This window comes from Triticum aestivum, chromosome 6A, assembly GCF_018294505.1.
Source record: "Triticum aestivum cultivar Chinese Spring chromosome 6A, IWGSC CS RefSeq v2.1, whole genome shotgun sequence".
Lineage (NCBI taxonomy): Eukaryota > Viridiplantae > Streptophyta > Magnoliopsida > Poales > Poaceae > Triticum > Triticum aestivum.
In genome coordinates, this window is record NC_057809.1 from 560353823 (window position 1) to 560374988 (window position 21166).

Below are 21166 nucleotides of genomic sequence, written 5' to 3' on the forward strand. Positions count from 1 at the left end.
CTCTTCGCCTATATATAGTGGAGGCAAAGGGGCAGCCCAACACATGAAGTTCCTCCCCTGTTGGCGCAGCCCTACCCCTCTCCCTCCTCGTCTCTCGTAGTGCTTGGCGAAGCCCTGCTGGAGTCCCGCGCTCCTCCACCACCACCATGCCGTTGTGCTACTGCTGGATGGAGTCTTCCCCAACCTGTCCTTCTCCACTTGCTGGATCAAGGCGTAGGAGACGTCACCGGGCTGTACGTGTGTTGAACGCGGAGGTGCCGTCCGTTCGGCACTAGGATCATCGATGATTTGGATCACGACGAGTACGACTCCATCGACCCCGTTCACTTGAACGCTTCCGCTTAGCGATCTACAAGGGTATGTAGATGCAGTCTCCTTCCCCTCGTTGCTAGATTACTCCATAGATTGATCTTGGTGATGTGTAGAAAATTTTAAATTTCTGCTACGTTCCCCAACAGTGGTATCAGAGCTAGGTCTATGCGTAGTTTCTATGCATGAGTAGAACACAAAGCAGTTGTGGGCGTCGATATTGCCAATTTACTTGCCGTTACTAGTCTTATCTTGATTCGGCGGCATCGTGGGATGAAGCGGCCCGGACCGACCTTACACGTACTCTTACGTGAGACTGGTTCCACCGACTAACATGCACTAGTTGCATAAGGTGGCTAGCGGGTGTCTGTCTCTCCCACTTTAGTTGGATCGGATTCGATGAACAGGGTCCTTATGAAGGGTAAATAGAAATTGGCAATTCACGTTGTGGTTTTGGCGTAGGTAAGAAACGTTCTTGCTAGAAACCTGCAGCCACGTAAAAACTTGCAACAACAATTAGAGGACGTCTAACTTGTTTTTGCAGCAAGTGTTTTGTGATGTGATATGGCCAAAGGATGTGATGAAAGATATATGTGATGTATGAGATGATCATGTTCTTGTAATAGGAATCACGACTTGCATGTCGATGAGTATGACAACCGGCAGGAGCCATATGAGTTGTCTTAATTTATTTATGACCTGTGTGTCAACATAAACGTCATGTAATTACTTTACTTTATTGCTAAAGCGTTAGCCATAGTAGTAGAAGTAATAGATGATGAGACAACTTCAAGAAGACACAATGATGGAGATCATGATGATGGAGATCATGGTGTCATGCCGGTGACAACGATGATCATGGAGCCCCGAAGATGGAGATCAAAAGGAGCAAAATGATATTGGCCATATCATGTCACTATTTGATTGCATGTGATGTTTATAATGTTTTACATCTTATTTGCTTAGAACGACGGTAGCTTAAATAAGATGATCCCTCGCAATAATTTCAAGAAAGTATTCCCCCTAACTGTGCACCGTTGTTCGTTGTTTCGAAGCACCACGTGATGATCGGGTGTGATAGATTCTAACGTTTGAATACAACGGGTGTAAGCCAGATTTACACAGCAAAAACACTTAGGTTGACTTGACGAGCCTAGCATGTACAGACATGGCCTTGGAACACAAGAGACCGAAAGGTCGAACATGAGTCATATAGTAGATATGATCAACATGAGATGTTCACCGTTGATGACTAGTCCGTCTCACGTGATGATCGGACACGGCCTAGTCGATTCGGATCATGTTTCACTTAGATGACTAGAGGGATGTCTATCTGAGTGGGAGTTCATTAAATTAATTTGATTAGATGAACTCAATTATCATGAACATAGTCTAAATTGTCTTCGCAAATATGTTGTAGATAAATAGCTCACGTTGTAGCTCCCTGTTTTAATACGTTCCTAGAGAAAGATTAAGTTGAAAGATATTGTAAGCAATGATGCGGACTAGGTCTGTAGTACGAGGAGTGTCCTCACTACTACACAGAAGGTTTACGTCTTTGATACACCGCTCGATGTGCAAATCCCTACAACGTCGTCTATGGATGTTGTGAACACCTGACAGACACATCCTGATGACTACTTGATAGTTTAGTGCACCATACTTTACGGCTTAGAATCGGGATTCCAATGACGTTTTGAACGCCATAGAACATATGAGATGTTCCAAGAGCTGAAATTGGGATTTCAGGCTCATGCCCGTGTTGAGAGGTGTCAGACCTCTGACAAGTTCTTTTGCCAACAAGATGGAGGAGAATAGCTCAGCTAGTGAGCATGTGCTCAGAATGTCTGGGTGCTACAATCACTTAAAGTAGTGGGAGTTAAACTTCCAGATAAGATAGTGATTGATAGAGTTCTCTAGCCACTATCACTAAGCTACTAGATCTTCGTGATGAACTATGACATGCAAGGGATGGAGTTGGTCCCGGAGCTGTTCGCAGTGCTTAAGACCACAAAAGGTAGAAATCAAGAAGGAGCATCAAGTGTTGATGGTTTAACAAGACCACTGGTTTCAAGAAGGGCAAGGGCTAGAAGGGAAACTTCATGGATGGGAAACCAATTGTCGCTCCAGTGAAGGAACCCAAGGTTAAACCCAAACCCGAGACTAAGTGCTTCTATTGTAAGGAGAACGGTCACTGGTAGCGGAATTACCCCAAATGCATGGTAGATAAGAAGGCTGACAACTTCAACAAAGTATATACGTGTTATTAATGTGTACCTCACTAGTACTCCTGGTAGCACCTGGGTATTGGATACCGGTTCAGTTACTATTATTGGTGACTTGAAGCAAAAGCTACGGACTAAACGGAGACTGGCTAAGGGCGAGGTGACGATGTGTGTTGGAAGTGTTTCCAAAGTTGATGAGATCACCATCGCATGCTCCATCTGCCTCCGGGATTAGTATTGAACCTAGATAAATGTTATCAGGTGTCTACGTTGAGCATGAATATGATTAGATCATGTTCATTGCAATACGGTCATTCATTTAAGTTAGAGAATAATGGTTATTCTGTTTACATGAATGATACCTTTCATGGTCATGCACCCTATGTGAATGGTTCATTGAATCTCGGTCGTGGTAATACACATGTTCATGCCAAAAGATGTAGAGTTAATAATGATAGTACCACTTTCTTGTGGCACTGCCGCTTAGGTCATATTGGCGTAAGATGCATGAAGAAACTCCATGTCGATGGATGTTTAGAGTCACTTGATTTTGAATCACTTGACACATGCGAGCCATGCCTCATGGGCAGGATGACTAAGACCCCGTTTTCAGATACAATGAAACGGGCAAGTGACTTGTTGGAAATCATACATGCAGATGTGTGTGATCCAATGAGAATTGGAGCGTGCGGTGGATATCGCTATTTTCTCATCTTCACTGACGATTTGAGTAGATATAGGTATATTTACTTAATGAAGCACAAGTCTGAAACGTTTGAAAAGTTCAAGCGATTTCAGAGTGAAGTTAAGAATCATCATAACAATAAGATCATGTTCCTACGGGGATTTTCTGAGTTATGAGTTTGGCAATCACTTAAGACATTGTGGAATTGTTTCACAGTTGAAGCCACCTGGAACACCACTGGGTTATGGTGTGTCCGGACGTCTTAATCGAACCTTATGAGATATGGTGCGATCTATGATGTCTCTTACCGATCTACCGCTATTATTTCGAGGTTATGCATAAGAGACAACTGCATTCACTTTAGATAGGACACCATATAAGTCCGTTGAGACGACGCCGTGTGAACATTGGTTTGGCAAGAAACCAAAGTTGTCGTTTCATAATGTTTGGGGCTGCGATGCTTAAGGCTTCAGCCGGAGAAGCTCGAACCCAAAGCGGACAAACACATCTTCATAGAATACCCAAAGGTGACAGTTGGGTATACCTTCTATCTCAGATCCGAGGGCAAATTGCTTGTCGCTAAGAACGGGTCCTTTGTCGAGAAGGAGTTTCTCTCGAAAGAATTGAGTGGGAGGAAGATAGAACTTGATGAGGTTGTCGAACCTTTACTTCAACCAGAGAGTGATGCAACACAGAAAGATGTTTTCTGTGGCGCCTATGTCTGTTGAATAGGAAGTTAATGATAGTGATCATGAAGCTTCAGATCAAGTTGCTATCGAACCTTGTAGGTCGACAAGGATATGTACTACTCCTAAGTGGTATGGTAATCCTGTCTTAGATATCATGTTGTTAGACAACAATAAACCTACAAGCTATGGAGAAGCGATGGTGGGCCCATATTCCGACAAATGGTTAGAAGCCATGAAACCCGAGATAGGATCCATATATCAGAACAAAGTATGGACTTTGGTGGACTTGCCCGATGATCGGCAAGCCATTGAGATAAATGGATCTTTAAGAAGAAGACGGACGTGGGCGGTAATTGTTACCGTCTATGAAGCTCGACTTGTGGGAAAGAGTCTTTTCACAAGTTCAAGGAGTTGACTACGATGAGAATTTCTCACCCGTAGCGATGCTTAAGTCCGTCGGAATCATGATAGCATTAGCTGTTTTTTTCGATTATGAAATCTTACAAATGGATGTCAAAACAAGTTTTCTTACCAGTTTTCGTAAGAAAAGTTGCATGTGATACAATAAAAGGTTTTGTCGATCCTAAGGATGCTAAAAGATATGCTGGCTCCAGCAATCCTTCTATGGACTAGAGCAAGCATCTCGGAGTCGGAATATATGCTTTGATGGAGTGATCAAAGCTTTTAGGTTTATACAATGTTTGCTAGAAACTTGTATTTACAAGAAAGTGAGTGGGAGCACTACAACATTTCTGATAAGTATATGTGGATGACATATTGTTGATCCAAAATAATGTAGAATTTCTGGAAAGCATAAACGGTTGTTTGAAGAGTGTTTTTCAAAGGAAGACCTGGATAAAGCTGCTTACAAATTGGGCATCAAGATCTATAGAGATAGATCAAGACGCCTGATGATACTTTCAAAGAATGCACACCTTGACATGTTTTTGAAGGAGTTCAAAATAGATCAGTCAAATAAGGGGTTCTTACCTAAGTTGTAAGGTGTGAAGTTGAGTAAGACTCAAAGCTTGACCACGGCAGAAGAAAGAGGAAGGACGAAGGTCGTCCCCTATGCTCTTGTCATAGGCTCTATACGGTATGCCATGCTGAGTACCGCACCTGATGTGTGCCTTGCCACATGTCTGGCAAGAGGGTACAAAGGCGATCTAGGACTGGATCACCAGATAGTGGTCGAAATTATCCTTAGAGGAATAAGGAAATGTTTCTCGGTTATGGAGGTGATAAAGAGTTCGACGTAAAGAGTTATGTCGATGCAAGCTTAACACCTATCCGGATAGCTCTGAGTAGAGATACCGGATACGTATAATGGAGCAATAATTTGGAATAGCTCCAAGTGGAACGTGGTAGCAGCATCTACGATATAAAGTTTTGCGAAATACATAGGGATCTGAATATGGCAGGACCCGATGACTACAACCTCTCTCACAAGCATAACATGATCAAACCCAGAACTCTTTGAGTGTTTATCACATAGTGATATGAAGTAGACTCTTGGATGTTGGTCACATGGCGATGTGACCTGTGAGTGTTAATCACATGGCGATGTGAACTAGATCATTGAGTCTAGTAGACTCTTGGATGTTGGTCACATGGCGATGTGACCTGTGAGTGTTAATCACATGGCGATGTGAACTAGATTATTGACTCTAGTGCAAGTGGGAGACTATTGGAAATATGCCCTAGAGGCAATAATAAATTAGTTATTATTATTATATTTCATTGTTCATGATAATCTTTTATTATCCATGCTAGAATTGTATTGATAGGAAACTCAGATACATGTGTGGATACATAGACAACACCATGTCCCTAGTAAGCCTCTAGTTGACTAGCTCGTTGATCAATAGATGGTTACGGTTTCCTGACCATGGACATTGGATGTCGTTGATAACAGGATACATCATTAGGAGAATGATGTGATGGACAAGACCCAATCCTAAGCCTAGCACAAAGATCGTATAGTTCGTTTGCTGAAGCTTTTCTAATGTCAAGTATCATTTCCTTAGACCATGAGATTGTGCAACTCCCCGATACCGTAGGAGTGCTTTGGGTGTACCAAACGTCACAACGTAACTGGGTGGCTATAAAGGTACACTACAGGTATCTCCGAAAGTGTCTGTTGGGTTGGCACGAATCGAGACTGGGATTTGTCACTTCGTGTAAATGGAGAGGTATCTCTAGGCCCACTCGGTAGGACATCATCATAATGTGCACAATGTGACCAAGGAGTTGATCACAGGATGATGTGTTACGGAACGAGTAAAGAGACTTGCCGGTAACAAGATTGAACAAGGTATCGGATATCGACAATGAATCTCGGGCAAGTACAATACCGCTGGACAAAGGGAATTGTATACGGAATTGATTGAATCCTTGACATCGTGGTTCATCCGATGAGATCATCATGTAGCATGTGGGAGCCAACATGGGTATCCAGATCCCGCTGTTGGTTATTGACCAGAGAGTTGTCTCGGCCATGTCTGCATGACTCCCGAGCCCGTAGGGTCTACACACTTAAGGTTCGATGACGCTAGGGTTATAGGGAAAGTATGTATGCGGTTACTGAATGTTGTTCGGAGTCCCGGATGAGATCTCAGACGTCACTAGAAGTTCCGGAATGGTTCGGAGGTAAAGATTAATATATTGGAAGTATGGTTTTGGCCACCGGAAGTGTTCCGGGCATCACCGGTAGTGTACCGGGACCACCGAAGGGGTCCGGGGGTCCACCGGGAGGCATACATGGGCCAAGTGTGAGAAGGGACCAGCCCCTAGGTGGGCTGGGGCGCCTCCCCACCAAGGCCCATGCGCCTAAGGGGAAGAGGGGGCAAACCCTAAGGGCAGATGGGCTCTAAGGCCCATGCCTGGTGGGCCTCCCTCCCCCCCTCCACTTGGCCGCCACCCCAGATGGGGATTGGGGCTGCCGCCACCCCTAGGGTGGAAACCCTAGGTGGGTGCACAACCCTCCCTCTTCACCTATATATAGTGGAGGCAAAGGGGCAGCCCAACACATGAAGTTCCTCCCCTGTTGGCGCAACCCTACCCCTCTCCCTCCTCGTCTCTCGTAGTGCTTGGCGAAGCCCTGCTGGAGTCCCGCGCTCCTCCACCACCACCACGCCGTCGTGCTGCTGCTGGATGGAGTCTTCCCCAACCTCTCCTTCTCCCCTTGCTAGATCAAGGCGTAGGAGACGTCACCGGGCTGTACGTGTGTTGAACGCGGAGGTGTCGTCCGTTCGGCACTAGGATCATCGGTGATTTGGATCACGACGAGTATGACTCCATCAACCCCGTTCACTTGAACGCTTCCGCTTAGCAATCTACAAGGGTATGTAGATGCACTCTCCTTCCCCTCGTTGCTATATTACTCCATAGATTGATCTTGGTGATGCGTAGAAAATTTTAAATTTCTGCTACATTCCTCAACAGAAAGGAGCTTGCTATGCTTGTGAAGAAGTTCCAAAAATTCACCAAGAAGAAAGGCTTCAGAAAGTCTTCACAATCAAGCTCAAGGAATGATGAAGCTTCTGCTCATGACTACAAGAAGAAAACATGCCACAAGTGCAAGAAACCTGGCCACTACATCTCTGAGTGTCCGAAGTGGGACAATGAGAACAAGAAGAAGAAGAGCAAGGAGTATGACTCTGACGACAAGAAGAAGAAGAAATACTCAAAGTCTTCTTCCAAGTCTTCCTCAAAGTCTTCATCACACAAGAACAGCTCATCTGGCAAGGCACGTGCGTTTGTTGGCAAGGAAATGGATTCAGAGGAGGAGTCCGCTTCTGAGGAGGCGGAGGTGGAGTCTGAGGAGGAGTCTGATTTTGCCGTTGCGAGTCTGGCTACAGCATACGTTGCCAAGTCCATCTTCAACACTAAAGACAATGACTTCATCACCGACACCGATGCAAATGACAAGGACTACTCTGCTCCTACCTACTGCTTCATGGCACGCGGTGCCAAGGTAAACACACGCACTACTCACTATCAAACATCTAGTGAAGATGACTCTGATTGTGGTTCCAAACCCAGCTACAAAACACTTGCTAAAATTGCAACTGAACAACAGAAAGCTATGGAACATATTCAAAAACTGTTAGACAAAAGCGATGATCTGTTAGACGCTGAAATGACTCAATCTCAGTCCTTAATTGAAGACATAAAAAATCTTCACGTTAAGTATGAGGAACTTGAAAGTCGTCATGAAACGCTCTCAACAACTCATGAAAAGCTTTCCTATGATTATCTTCAAAGGAAGCAAGATCTTGAGAAATTGAGAGCAACTCATGAAGATCTTCAAAAGGAAAATGAGTCACTTTGTGCCGAACAGATCAGTTCAGCCCAGGAAGGATTTGAACCACCATGTCTTAAATGCATCGAGCGTGACAACGCTACTTCTGTTGTTGGGTGTTCTACTGCTGCTACTATTGCAATATCTTCAACTGTTGATGTGGTAACTAATCCCTCTACTGAGGATACCACTGCTATTGCTGATGAGAATGCTAGGTTGAAGACATTGCTTGAAACAGGGATGTGCAAAAATCTCAAAGGGCATCAGACACTATGTGATGTCCTCAAAAGGCAGATCCTGAACCAAAACCCTAGGAAAGAGGGTGTTGGGTTCGAAAGGAAAATGAATGCTGATGGCTCTTACTGGAAACCTGAGCAGTACCCCAAAACCACATGGGTTGCTGCAAAGGAACCTTCAGCGGATCCATCCACCCTATCTGGCTTCACTTGCGCTAATCCCATTGTTATTGATGAATCCTTTGATGCAAACTATAAACTGTTTAAGAATCAGAATGGTGAAGTGTTTGCCAGGTATATTGGTACTAACTGCAGGAATGGGCCGCCTATGAAGAAAGTCTGGGTGCCGAAAAGGTGTTTGGAGAATCTTCCTGTGAATGTCGTCATGACACCACAAGTGAAGAAGACAAACCCCAGACCATAGGCTTCATATGGTCCAAAGGCTTCATACAGACAGAGGACTCACCTGACTCGCACTAACGCAAATGTTTTGCAGGGAAACCTTACTCAGTCCTATGAATATGAGCGTGTGTCATCAAACCGCCATGTTCATAAGACCAAAAACTATTCTGCTTATCCTTATGAGTACTATTGTCCACCTGCAAGACTTTTTGCTAGGGCTCCAAAGCCAAAGTTCTCAGATGATGCACTTAGACTCATTGCTTCGAAGCCACCCTTGAAGATGTGGGTGGCTAAGAAAGCTTAACTCTCTTTTGCAGGGAAAGGTCTCCAGCCGAAAACCAAAATCGTCTGAAGCTATTGCTGGGGACCTTAAACATCTTGTAGGGCGCAAGATCAAATGCCCAAATGGTATTATTATGTATTTTGTTCCTGAGTCGCTTGCTACTTGCCCTATCAGTCCTAACCTTGATCTAAGCTTTCATAATCCACTTGCTCGTCAAATGTTTATGCTTCACAATTCTCTTCGTGAAGCCTATCCCCCTAACTGCACTGTAGGGTACGACACCAGCTGCTTCAGAATGGATTATTGATAGTGGGTGTACTAATCACATGACTAGCAAGCGAAGCCTTCTCATGCACTCAACCTTACGTCCATCTGACAAAAGTCACATCACATTTGCTGACACTGGTAAAAGCAAGGTATTGGGTCTAGGTAGAGTTGCAATCTCAAAGGATCAACACATGGATAAAGTCATGCTTGTTGAATCCCTTGGTTTCAACTTAATGTCTGTCTCAATGCTTTGCGATTTAAACATGATTGTGATGTTTGGAGAATATCGTTGCCTTGTTCTAATGGAATCTGACAAGTCTCTAGTGTTTGAAGGGTATCGGAAAGATGATTTGTACGTGGTAGATTTCTCAGCAGGACCACAACTTGCCGTATGTCTTCTAGCAAAAGCTTCTGAATGTTGGCTTTGGCATCGGAGGCTAGGGCATGCTGGCATGAGGAACCTCCACACCCTTGCAAGGAAGAAGCATGTCATAGGCATCGAGGGCGTCAAGTTTAAGAAGAATCACTTATGCGGTGCCTGTGAAGCAGGAAAGATGACGAGGGCCAAGCATCCCTCGAAGACAATCATGACAACGACTCAACCCTTCGAACTGCTCCACATGGACCTTTTCGGTCCCACTCATTACTCAACTCTTACTACTACTACTTGTCTCTATGGCTTTGTCATTGTTGATGATTATTCAAGATATACCTGGGAGCATATAATCCTCTACAAGACTGAAGTGCAGGATGTCTTCAGACGCTTCGCCAATCGAGCCATGAACAACTATGGCGTCAAGATCAAGCACATCAGAAGTGACAATGGCACTGAATTCAAGAACACTAGTCTATACACTTATCTTGATACTTTGGGCATTACACATGAATTCTCAGCTCTATACACACTGCAGCAGAATGGCGTCATGGAACGCAAGAACAGAACACTTATTGAGATGGCCCGGACGATGCTTGATGAATACAAGACTCCAAGAAAGTTCTGGCTTGAAGCCATTGATACTGCATGCCATATCATCAACCGTGTTTATCTTCACAAGCTTATCAACAAGACATCCTATGAGCTCCTTACTGGCAAGAAGCCAAATGTCAGTTACTTCAGAGTATTTGGTGCCAGGTGCTGGATCAAGGATCCACATCACACTTCAAAATTTGCACCAAAAGCACATGAAGGTTTTATGCTTGGATATGGAAAGGATTCGCACTCCTACAGAGTCTTCAACCTTTTTCACTATAAAGTGGTTGAAATAGTGGATGTGCAGTTCGATGAGACTAACGGCTCACAAAGAGAGCACCTGCCAAACGTGCTAGATGAAGTTCCATCCAGTGAATCAATCAAACTTATGGGAACTGGAGAAATCATACCATCCAGCCTGAAGAGGAACTTATCATCTCCGCACCTGATCAAACTGAAGACAATGCTTAGCCTGAAGACAATCCTTCTAATGATGACAATGATCAGCAAGAGCAAAATCTTCGTCCTGTACATCCTCGTGTTGCAAATGAAGTACAGATTGAGAGAATAATTGATAGCATCAATGCACCAGGTCCACTCACTCGTTCGAGGGCAACACAGCTAGCAAATTTTTGTGGGCACTTCGCATTCGTCTCAATATCTGAACCCAAGAAAGTTGAAGAAGCCTTCATGGAATCTGAATGGATTCAAGCTATGCAAGAAGAGCTTCAACAGTTTGAGCTGAATAATATATGGGAACTGGTTAAGCGTCCTGATCCTCGCAAGCACAATATAATAGGCACCAAATGGATATATCGCAACAAGCAAGATGAGCATGGTCAAGTTGTCAGAAACAAAGCTCGTCTCGTTGCTCAAGGGTACACTCAAGTTGAAGGGATTGACTTCGATGAAACATTTTCTCCTGTGGCTAGACTTGAAGCCATACACATACTGCTGGCCTATGCAAATCATCATAACATTTTTCTGTATCAAATGGATGTGAAGAGCGCTTTTCTCAATGGCAAGATTGAAGAAGAAGTATATGTTGCACAACCGCCTAGCTTTGAAGATCCAAAACATCCTGACATGGTGTACAAGCTCAACAAGGCACTGTATGGCCTCAAACAAGCCCCTCGGGCTTGGTATGACACACTCAAAGACTTCCTGAAGAGCAAAGGCTTCAAACCTGGTTCCCTCGACCCCACTCTCTTCATGAAGACATATGATGGTGAACTGTTTGTGTGCCAAATATATGTGGATGACATTATCTTCGATTGCACCAATCAGAAATACAGTGAAGAGTTTGGATATATGATGCAAGAGTAATATCAGATGTCCATGATGGGTGAGCTGAAGTTCTTCCTTGGTCTTCAAATACGTCAGCAACGCAACGGCATCTTCATATCTCAAGAAAAGTACCTCAAAGATTGCCTGAAGAAATTTGGGATGCAAGACTGCAAAGGCTTCATGACGCCAATGCCAGCCAAACATCATCTGGGTCCTGACGACAATGGTAAAGAGTTCGATCAAAAGGTATACCGCTCCATGATTGGTTCTTTACTTTATCTATGTGCATCTAGGCTAGATATTATGCTTAGTGTTTGCATGTGTGCTCGATTCCAAGCGGCACCAAAGGAATCGCATCACTTAGCTGTGAAGCGAATTCTTCGATATTTGGCTTACACCCCAACATTAGGATTATGGTATCCAAAGGGCTCAGAGTTTGATCTGGTTGGATTCTCGGATGCTGATTATGCTGGTGACAAGGTGGATCGCAAGTCTACATCAGGCACTTGTCATTTTCTGGGACGATCACTTGTATGTTGGTCTTCAAAGAAGCAGAACTGTGTATCTCTCTCCACTGCTGAATCTGAATACATTGCTGCTAGATCTTGCTGCGCTCAGCTTCTATGGATGAAGCAAACACTCAAAGACTATGGCATTCATCTGAAGCAAGTGCCACTCTACTGCGACAACGAAAGCTCCATCAAGATTGCCAACAACCCAGTTCAGCACTCGAAGACAAAGCACATTGAAATTCGGCATCACTTTCTCAGAGATCATGTTGTGAAGGAAGATATTAATATTATACACGTCAACACTGAAGAGCAATTGGCAGATATCTTCACCAAGCCCTTGGATGAGAAGAGGTTTTGCAAGTTACGGTGTGAGCTAAATATCTTGGAATTCTCAAATGTCCTGTGATCAGGCACACATCCTAACACTTATGCATGTTGATGACTTAGATGTGCAACACACGAAGTAAAGTATATCTTCAATCAATGAAGACTTACATTCTGAGTGTGAATACATTAACATGGAATTTGACTTCGGAGCGCCATGATAATTGTGCGCCGTGTCTGGGTCTAATACTTCCTATACGGTGGGTAACGCCACCACCAAATTTTTATGTTTGAAGTGTTTCACTCATGGCGTTACGTTTGGTATGTCTTCACATTTGATTTGGCTTCAATCTCAACTTGTCTTCATGATTATCTTCACTATGTTGATTTGATTGTCTTTCTCATATATATATATATATATATATATATATATATATATATATATATACTAGTGTTCTGTCCTCTACAGCATTCACTTATAGCTATGTCTTCTTGTTGAATCTTTTGAACTAAGTGAATGTGATCGGACCTTAACCTCTCTATGCTTTCTATCTCAAACTCTATCTCTCCAAATCATATGCATTCTATTGAAACTGTCGAATATCTTCTCTGCGTCCTTGTCAGCAGAAGATACAGAGACAAACATTAAGTCTGTTTTCAATGCTAAATCATTTCACCTGAAACCCGGAGAAGTGGGAACGACCACCCGGCAATCCAGGCGTGCGTGGGAACATGGAACAACCTCCGATATGTTGCATGATAGCCACGTGCCCTTCAGATATGAATCGCCAGGGGCACCTATGTAATAACACTGTGTCGTCCCTGTCCCTATAAATACACACCTCACCACAGTCATTGTCCTTTTTTCCACTCTCGCACAAACCCTAGTGCCACCGCTAGCCCTCGATGACGCCGGCGACGAAGCGCTTAGCTGCCGCGACCTCACCGACGCCGCCTTCACGCCGGCCGCGGACATCGTCTTCTCCGCCGTCGCCGTAGGTGTCCTCCGTCGTCAAGTTAGGGCACGAACGATCGAACTGCTCGGACTCCTCTCCCACTCCATCTAGCAGTTCTTCGTGTGGTAAATAAAACTTCCTTTTTACGGCCCCTTTGATCCTATAGATTCATCACTTTCTACCACAAGCAGTTTCTGTTCACACAAGTTGGATCTATTTCATACTGCATCTCATAATATGCCTAGTATGTTCACTTATGCTTCACAAAGTAGTTAGATTCCTCACTTGTACTTATTCGTGGATTCGTACAAATCTGGAACCAACTCTCTATCTATGAGTGAATGTCTTCGCACTATGAGGTCAATGTCTTCTAAACTGATTTATCTTCAACATCTTCTGAGAATGCATATGACCTCTTCCCCTTCCCTCGCACCTTAATGCTGTCACAGGTACATGTCCGTGGGAGAATTCCTTGGTTCTCATAGTCTGCATTCATTTGCAGAATTCCTACAACATCATATAAATTCTCCCGAAGCCAGTTCCTGTTTGACCCGCAGACGGAAGCCTTTGAAACCTTTGAACATGTTGAAGCCATTCAGTTTGAAGTTCATGGCTACAGAGAAATCTACAAGGAAGGGAGGCAGACAGCGCTGTGGAAACACTGCTAAGGACCTGCCACCAGATCTCTATGAGCTATACAAGTCAGATCCAGAAGAAACCTATGGAGAACGTAAGAACTGAATCCAATGAATTCGAAGACATTGGGCAGAGGAATGGTTCAAGTACAGATTCGTCGCCGACGAATATGCTGAGAAGAGTGCCATCAAGGGCCCATGGGGAGATATCATATACAAAGGTCTTCATCCCAAATCACAGTCCGACGCTATTGCTCAAGGCTTTTACCCCTGCATGCTTCGTGGACCTTAGCCTGCTAATGCCGACCCATCCTCTCTGTTATGGTGTCGAGAAGACAATCTCTTCAAGCGCAACTATCAGTTTGCACAGAACTCTGCCAAGGAAAACAAGAAGTCATTGGGATTAGACTTTAACCCAGGCCCCTCTGCGCCACGTGCTGATGGCACACGAGAAGCGGAACCCAATCTGGTTGGGCCCTTCTACAACCTAGAAGGTCTCATCACTCATATTATGGTTCAAGGGGCAGTCGTGGATCAACCTGCAGATGATGCTGAATCTGACGAAGCACCTGCACCACCGAAGCCAACGAAGCTGAAGAAGCCTAAAGCTTCAAAGTCTGCCTCAGCACCAAAGGTCTTACAGGCGAAGCCTCTGGCCACTGCACCTCCTGAACACAGTGTGCAGTCTAAAAGTTTGTCACGCATCTCCAAGCCCTCGAGAGTAAAGATGCCCTTGCAACCCACCAGCCAAGAACTGACTACTGCTGCTATTCTGCGCAACGACGCCATTGATCTGTCCAGCAATGAAGATCTTGCAGATGACGCTCTTGAGCAACTGATTAAGAGCAAGGAAGAAGCAGAAATCTTCAATGATTTGCCTCTCTTTGACGTGGCAATCATCCACAACTTCATTGATGAGTGGTTTGAAACCCCCAATCTCAGCTTTGAAGATCTGCAACTTCCAATTGGCCTCAATATCGCCTTCACTGGCGCCATTGCTTCTAAACTAGCTCTAGCTTAGCGCATCGTTGAACTGAAGCAAAATATCGACTATGAGAAAGCTCAGTTCAAGAAGCACATGGCCAAGCTCAGCGTGCAAGATGTGAAAAACTTCAAGATTATGCTGCACGAGCTCAAGGAAGCCTTTCTCAAGAAGCGTGAAGAAGCTAAAGGTTCACGTGAGCGCATGAAGAGCCTGGCTGACAAGTGTGTACAAGCCTACAATGAGGCTGAGAAGCACAAGGCTCTTGGTCGTCCTGGCATCGACCCCAGAATGGCTGCAAAGAAGAAGAAGCCCTCAACTGACCAATCTGCACCTTCAAGGCAGGAAGAACCTCGCATAGTCTTCCCAAGCAGCATGACTAGCTCGAAGCCAAAGGTTAGGTCAACTGCTTCAGAACTGAAGAAGACGAGGACTGCCGAGGTTGAAGCCAGAAAAAGGAAACATCCTGAAGCTTCTGATGTCGCTCCCTCTAAGAAGAAGCACAAAACCAAGAAGGATCGGGCTGCTCCCACAAAGCCCTTAGTTGTTGAACCTATCTCAATGGTTCGCCCTGCATCTGAACACCACGAGCGCCAACTGATTGTTCATGAGCCTGCTTCCATAGAGGCTCGTGAAGCTGAAGACATTCCAGCAGTTGATCCCACCGCTGCTAAAGACATTGGTCACCATGACAATGTTGAAGATGATGTAGTTCTTTCTCAGATCGAGCACAACTTGGTATCATCGCCTGTTCTCACGAATAGCGAACTCATCAGCATTGGTCGTCCTCTGACGCCAATTGCTCAGGATGCATCATGGGCTGATCACCCACAACAACAAGACACCCCGAGTACTCCCCAACAGCAAGTCACACCACTCATGCAAGAAGAAGAAGATGACTTTGAGGCCCAGCCAACTCCATCTCCAAAGGCGTCGCCAGCGTTACGCAGACTTCGCAAAGGACCAAGGCCTCAAGTCCCCCTTTCGAGTGTTCCAGAAGGAGAAGTGCCCCAATATGTTGCACGTCAAGTGTTCCCGGAAGCCACTCCGACTATGAATGTCTCTGTGTCTGAAGCCAAAGGTGCTGAAGACAATCCGACTGCATCAGTCGATGACAAACAAGAAGAAGATCGTGTCCCTACACCCGCAATCTCTGAAGAAACTGTTCCTGAAGTGAACGTGTCTGTGCTCGACCCTCCAGCTCATCAAGTGGAGGTTGAGAATCTTGAGGCTGCCACCACCAACACAAATGAAGCCAATGACGTAGTCATGGCTGAAGCAAATGTGGAGCCTGCACCAACCAATGTGCCAGAAGCTAATGAAGCCAATGATGCACCTGCAACAGATGTGCAGCCTGGCGCCTCTGTTGATGCCACTGCTCATGTTCCGCCACCAAGGCCACACACTATCGAGCAAGCATTCAACTATGGCCAACTTATCACTGTCAAATGGCCTTTTCTGACTCCTCCGCTGCTGCTGGTCCTCAGTTTGACTATTACGTTGAGCACAGGCCTCAGGTTCAGAAGCCAATGCCAAGGTTGCCTAGGTTTCCAGGTACTGCATCTGCACCCGGATCTTTTAATATCAATGGCTTCAAGGCACACAACACCTTCTTTGATAGCGCAAAGAACCCCTACACTAAGGCAAGAATATCTTCTGATCGGTTCTGTAGCTATCAGCAGCGCAGTTATTACTCATGCATTCTGTACAATCAAGGTTGCATTTTCCCACATATGCGTCTTGACACTGAAGCCATAACTGGTCTGCCTTGTTTGGAAGAAGCTCTGGATTGCTTCAGAGAGTCTGGATTGTTGTCGTTCGTCACTGACAAGGAGCACTGGAACGAAGAATTGCTGCTCCAATTCTATGGCACTCTTCATATTCGTGGCTACAATAGAGATCCGAAGATTTGGGTATTTGAGTGGATGACAGGCAATGTTCATCAAGAAGCCAAAGCCTTTGATATCATTGAGCTCACTGGTCTGCCCACTCCAGGAGATCTTTATGAACCTGGTTGTCAGCTTCACAGTGCAGCTATGGAGAGCATTTTTCACAAGCCTGAACCAAACATGAGTCAGATGCTTAGCATGATGAAGCCTTTGCCTCCAGATGCCGCATATCCTAAGGAGTTCTTTGTTAAAGACCTTGAGTATCTGCCACACACTATCTATCACATTATAAGGCGAACTCTCTGGCCCATCAAAGGACATTCTCCACATGCAAAGCTGGAAGGTGCAATGAAGACTTTGGTCTTCCATATTCTTCACGGCAAATGCTTCAATGCACAAGACTTCTTCATCCGCCAACTTGCTGCATCAGGATCTGATCTCTTTGGCTTGAAGTTTTACGCTCCATGGATTATGCGGCTGATCAAACTACACTCAGCTGTCACCTATCAGCCCTCTGCTCGCAATCATCGGATCTTTCTGCCTGACGTCGATATGTCAGTTGAAGCCATCTATCCAGAGCCTGCCAAGGAGCCCCTTAGTCTTCAGAATGCTGATAAGCAAAGTTTCTCTCAACACATTGAAGGCGACCCAGCAGTCACTCGTGTTTATCCTCTGGCTAGTACTACCCGTGCACCTCATCATGCCCTCACTGAAGCCACTGAAAGCACCATTGCACAACGGCCCAAGAAGCGATCCCGTGTTCTCAATGACCGAGAGCTTCTGGTTGCCCTTCATCAGAAACAGGATAAGCATCATGATTGGCTAAAGCGCCAAATGCAAAGCCTCTTGGTGGACGTAAATAGGATTCGCAACCTTGCCACCAAGAATGCCTTTGTTGCCCATGAAACCTGTCGACGTACATGGAAAGGGCTGACGCTTATGTGTTCTGAAGATGATCTTCAAGAGGATGGCTTCTCTGAATGCTTCAAGTTTGACTCAACACCTCCAAGAAGGATTGTGCTGCGGCGTACTCCGTCTCTTGAAGACTCTGAGTTCTCCTCCTCTGCTGCAACAGTGAATGCACGTGTCATCGATGATGAAGACGATGCTACTTCACCACCTTCAGCGCGAATCAACACTGCGCCGAGTTCGTCTGCACCGCCAACCAACACCGAAGACCCTGCTGCTTCACCAACTCCTCATGGGGACGAGTAGGTGCTCTATGTCTTCAAACCTTTTTGGTCCTTACTGGCAACAGGGGGAGAAGCATATGAGTTTGATAGTCTTCAAGCGGGTTCATATGGGCGGTGGTTTTATATTTTGCCTAGTGTTTACAACTCTCGCGTTTTGATACATTTGGTTCTTTGAGTTGTAACACTCAAACTCGATGGTCGTCTGCTACTTATTTGCTTTTTGTGATGCGATGATAAATTCTGCATGTGCGACGATAAATTCCACACTTAGATCATTTTGCAGACGTCCATTTTTCATTATGCATGTCATTATCTTCACATACTTTTCATGCATGATGAATTGTCATCATAAGTTGAAGAGGATCTCCAGAAGTACAACCTGCCATGTGCATTTGCATACCAAAAGCAAATTACTTATATGCACATCTTCAGGGGGAGCCCTTGCAACTTATGAAGACAATCCCCTATCCTTTACAATTTCACATATTATATTCCCCAGTTGAAAACTTCAACTAGTTTGTCATCAATCACCAAAAAGGGGGAGATTGTAAGTGCATCTAGTGCCAGCCCTAGTTGGTTTTGGAGTATTGACGACAAACCTAGTTGAGGGGCTAATGTGTTTGTGAGAACTGCAGGATAACACAGGTAGAAGTCCCTCATTGATTCGGTTTTCCTACCAGAGATGACCCCTAAAAATGTATGAAGACATTGAAGTCAGAGGTGGTATGTGAAGACATTCACATTAAAGACTATGATAAGAGAAGACATCGCGTGAAGACTATGGAGCACGAAGACTTAGCAGTTTCGTCGTTCTGTGTTTTTCTTTGTTGAGTCATAGGAACCACCGTACTGTTAAGTGGGGTCCAAGAGAACTAGTCAGAATGACTGAAGTGATGCTTAACCAAAATCCTATGTCTTCGAGTGGAGATTATGAGAGCAAATCTTGTCGAGAGTTGGATAAGTCAGCTTTGCTTGTAGCCCAAGTAAAGTTGCCGTGTGTGTTTGAAATCTGACCCGTTGGAACACGTGTCAGTTCCTTAGTGACCAAGGGTCATTTCGGAGAAATCAGATTGGGTTGCCCAGTGGCTATAAATAGCCCCCCCTCAACCATAAACGGTTGGCTGCTCAGAGTTAGAGTACGGCTTTTGTCGTTTGAGAGCAACCCACCTCGAAGTCTTTGAGAGAGAATTCCTTGCGAGGATAAAGCCCTAACCACCCAGAGCCAAAGGGTGTTAGGCATCACTGAAGTCTTCCTGTCTGTGTGATCTGAAGACTTATTACACTTGAGGACTGTGAATCCTCCAGCCGGTTAGGCGTCGCGTTCTGAGCATCCAAGAGTCATTGTGGATCGCTGGTGAACGAAGTCTATGAAGGTTTGGAAGTCTACCTTGAAGACTTACCAGAGTGATTGGGTGAGGTCTGTGTGACCTTAGCTCAAGGGGAATACGGTGAGGACTGAGTGTCTGAGCTGCGTGTTCAGGACTGGGTGTCCGGGACTGTGTGTCCTCAGGTTTAAATACCTAGCCGCCCTAACCAGATGTACAACTGTCACAGCAGTTGGAACTGGTCTACCAAATCTTTGTCTTCACCAAGCTCACTGGTTCTATTCTTCCCATCTCTTTATTTACAGTTGGTCCTTGTGAAGTCATTGCCTATTTGCATTGTCCATTTGTCTTCACTGTGTGACTGTTTGTTCAGATTGGTTTCATATTATCTTCCATCCTGATCCGTACTGCCTAGCTGTTGTTAGTCTTTGTGCTTTCACTTCATTGAATACTTGACTATGGCTTGTCTAGGGTAGTCTACCTTCCGCTGCATGGTTATAGGTTCATTTCTATCGTTTGTCTTCAAAACTCCCATGTTTTGAAGACTTTCATAAAAATTGCCTATTCACCCCCCCTCTAGTCGATATAACACACTTTCAGTAGGACTCCGACACCCCGGCCCACCCAATCCCCCTTCCCGGTCCCATTTTCTTCCACTTCGCCCCTTCTCCCCCTTACTTTGCATCCGCACCCTCCACCTCCGTAGCCGCTGTTGTTTGTCTCCGGCCGCCAAGGCATTGTCGGACATCCGCAACCAGCACCGACGTGCCCGCCTGCTGTTCCGACGGAGATTTCAGCCCTAGAGCCGTTTGTACCCAGGTACACTCCGTCCCCTATCGACGACCTCCATGACTGACACCACGCTTGGCAGGTTTTCAATCAAATGTCATTGAGCTTATTTTCAAATGTTATATCATTTTTTAGAGTATGAAGGATGGTGAGCTACTCGACCATGGAGGATGAGTGTTGTGCGATGTGTGGCTGGTCGTATCCACGTATTTCATAGGCAGGACTAGAGGGCCGCCTTTTTGGGAGCAAATGCATGAAAAGTTTCATGCAGGAAAGCACATTGCGTCCTATGACGTGTACATTATCTGACCACGCAACGTGAGGTCATTGTCGTATCGCTGACACGCTATCCAGGTCAGCGTCATCAAGTACTATCACTGACACGCTATCCAGGTCAGCGTCATCAAGTACTGCAACTTGGCAAGTCAGCTCGAGGCAAGGTGACCATTGCACGCGGGCATGAAGGAGATGGTAAGTTTGACTTCCTCTTGCTAAACTTGTTGATTGATTCGTTCACTCAATGTTGGTCTACACATTATTTGCAGCCCGCACGCGCCGCCGTGATGTACTACAGATCAGCAAGACACCCATTTACAGGCACACACTATTGGATGAAGCTCAAGGGCAAGAATGTGTGGGAGGACATGATCAGTTCCTGAAAAATTTATTGGACATTCGGGATCTAGTAGAATTTTAGACTTTGTTGTACTGGACTTAATTTGCATGCTATGTGTGGATGATTTGTGCTATTCTCTATTCGAACTTTGATGAATATCGGCCGGTTTGCATTAATTTCGTTCGGTTTGTTAAAATGCGGTTTGAAATGTATGCGGGTAGCGTTGGATGGCTACCTCCCGCATCCGTGTCCACGGACTGATCCTTCCCTGCACGCAGACACGGATGTG